Source organism: Centrocercus urophasianus, unplaced genomic scaffold (assembly GCF_019232065.1).
Source record: "Centrocercus urophasianus isolate 14NV4802_14NV808 unplaced genomic scaffold, USGS_Curo_1.0 seq_953, whole genome shotgun sequence".
NCBI classification, from domain to species: Eukaryota; Metazoa; Chordata; class Aves; order Galliformes; family Phasianidae; genus Centrocercus; species Centrocercus urophasianus.
Window position 1 is genome coordinate 2,267 of NW_024885592.1, and position 2,729 is coordinate 4,995.

Below are 2,729 nucleotides of genomic sequence, written 5' to 3' on the forward strand. Positions count from 1 at the left end.
AATAGCAGACAATAGGAGAATATAAAATTAACCATTTCTCCACCTGTGTCTCGAACTCAGAAGGCTGGGCAGATATCTGATGGGTAGTTTCCAGCTGAAGAGTACAGCTTCATCAAAACTGATAATGCAGAGTGTGGAAACCTGAAAAGAATGGGTTTCCTGGATAGCATGGCTCCTCCACTTCTTGGCATCTTCCTTGGCTACTCATTGATAAATAAGATATCTGAAGGGACATTTCTCAGGCTGTGAAATGCCCCCACTCAACAGATATCCTTAGAGCATGCATCAGTTTTCTGAGCAACACAATTCAGTAAATAACTCTCTCAAGATTGATTGTAATAAGAAAGCTTGAGTTTTGCAAAGGAAAAATTATAACCTGCTCCATATAAAATTTACAACGGGCGATTTTGACCCAAACCAAGTTTGATATTAGGAACAATTTCTTCTCAGAAAGAGTGGTAATGCAGTGGCACAGGCTGCCCAGGGAGATGGTGCAGTCACCATCCCTGGAGGTGTTTAAGAACAGTAGAGATGTGGCACTGAGGGACGTGGTCAGTGGGCATGGTGGGGTTGGGTTGGGGTTGAATGTGATGGTCGGGGTTTCTTCCAACCCAAATTATTCTATGATTCTATGAAAAACAGAAGGCAAACATGAATTCCTGCTTTTTTAGGCAGGAAATATCATACTTGTCTCTGCTTCCACAAAGCATGGAGATAATTGTGTCAGGTGTTGCTTCCTTCTGCTGTCTAAGGCTGAAGAGCTACTCCTTGTCACTATAACATTGAACATCCCTTCTACAGTAGGAAAAAAAGCATCTCCTTCACAACAAGGCTTCCCATCAAAATTTGTAGGCTTGATTGTCTGAGAATATGTTGTTCCTTATAGCTGACTTGCTGCTAAAAGTGTTCACAGATACAAAGAGCCCAATAAAAGTATTTGATACAGCAAATTCTCAGCTACAAAGCATTATTCTTCAACTCAGCCACTACCATTATCTATGAACTGTTGCCAGCAATGAACAAGAGACTGCACGCCAACTTGTAAAATCTGCATGGTTGTCTAGAATGTGGCTTGTCTTTCACATTGCTGTCATCAGTGTCTCACTGTGCTCACACCCACTGTTTGGTCTCTATAAACATTCAGCAAGCATCAATGAATTTCAGTGAGTGCCATTTTTTCCTCATGGGGGAATTCAATGACATTCTTTTGCTTCATATGCACTTCTATGTCAGACATTATTTTGTCAATACCTCTCTACTGTTGTCTGTCACACGGCAACAAAATTTAATGGGATGTTTGTGGGAAGGTTCAACCTCTACTGCCATATTACCAACATCTACCTCTGACATTGTGGTCTTTCCCTGGACTGAGCTACAATCCTATTCAGGACAAAAGCTGAGGATCTTCCTGTACTCTCTGAGGAACCAAATGAAAGATTTCATTCAGTGCACCCAGCAAGCTGGAGCAGCCTCACAAAGAGAGCTTGTTCCCATCTCACCACCAGCTCTGCAGGTTTCAGGCCATCACCTCTGAGCTGAAATGGACTGAGCACTTTGGGGAAAGCTTTACCCCCAAGGGAAAAAGCAGCTCAGAGAACGTGAGGCTGCTCATGAGAGTCCCTCACATGCTTCCCACACGCTCAGTCCAACAAGTTGGATGGAGATCAACAAAGCTTTATGAGGGCAAGATGATACGTGCTGGCGTACGGTACCAGGGAACAGGTTACAAGCTCAGCAACTGCAAAATAAACAAACAAGTAAATAAATAAATATGATTAAAGAAAAAAAGAAAAAAAAACATCAGAAATTATCTCATCCTTCCCCTATCTGACTCAGCAAGGATCTCTCACGGCTATCGATAAGCAGGCTCTGGCTTCTGACATCCTGTTTTGCACCCTGCCTGGTATCAGGTGGGGGCTGATTGCTCCAGTCTGATCTCTGGAATAGAAAGTAAATGAAAATGAATAAATAAACACGCCAATTAATTAATTAATGATGGTAATTGAAATGGAAACTAAAAATCATGAAAATAAAAGACAGAACCAATTATTACTTACAAAGAAGGCTTTATCTGGCAGCGAAAGTCGCAGCCTCGAGGGTCCCTCCAGATGTGCAGTTGATGCTGCTCTATCCTGCAGTACACCCAGCTTCAGGCCCTTTCCCACAGGCTCTAAATGAAATCTGAAAAGCAAGACGGGCTCCTGCTACAGCCAGACTCCTCCAGCTGTTGTGGATCCAGGACGGTCCATCAAAGCTGCCTCGATGGATGCCAGCAGAGGATCTGGCCCATTCATTTACATTCATGACTCCGTGGCGCAGCTGGCGGCTGTGAAAGGGCTCATTTGGAAGGCAGCGTGGCTGGGATCAACATCACTTAAGTGATAATCTGCTAATCAGAGCTTCTTCTGTCGGGAGTAATGCTCCCACCTCGTCTTTCCCTGCTGGCAGTTTTCTCCCGCAAAGCTTGCCAAATCATTTTAGCTCCTGGCTGTTTTGGAGGGGTTTTCCTTGCTCACCTCCCAACTGGAGTTTGCCCTTGGTTCTGGCCGTGCTTTGGATGACAACACACACACACAGAAAAAGAAGAAAGATCGATTCAAGCCCAGGTGTGCTGCTAGGGACATCCAGTCTGCCATGTGACTGGCAGGAACGGAGAGAGAGGCCTGGGGTTTTTTAGGAGCAAAACAAGATCTTGTGCATATGGAGAAAAGTGAGGAGGTTTGAGGCAC

The 2,729-nt window shown here is 44.2% G+C and overlaps 1 long non-coding RNA gene across 2 annotated transcripts; it reads right to left on the reverse strand.

Moving 5' to 3' along the window:
• Positions 1 to 1,392: 1,392 nt before the first annotated feature.
• Positions 1,393 to 2,510, reverse strand: LOC122171760. Of its 2 annotated transcripts, XR_006172087.1 has the most exons (3): positions 2,299 to 2,508; positions 2,058 to 2,181; positions 1,393 to 1,938 (listed from the first exon to the last, which is right to left on the reverse strand). It is a non-coding gene; the product is annotated as an uncharacterized LOC122171760 (long non-coding RNA). The 2 variants fall into 2 exon arrangements; XR_006172086.1 differs by having other exon boundaries at positions 2,058 to 2,510.
• Between the last annotated feature and the right edge of the window lie 219 nt (positions 2,511 to 2,729).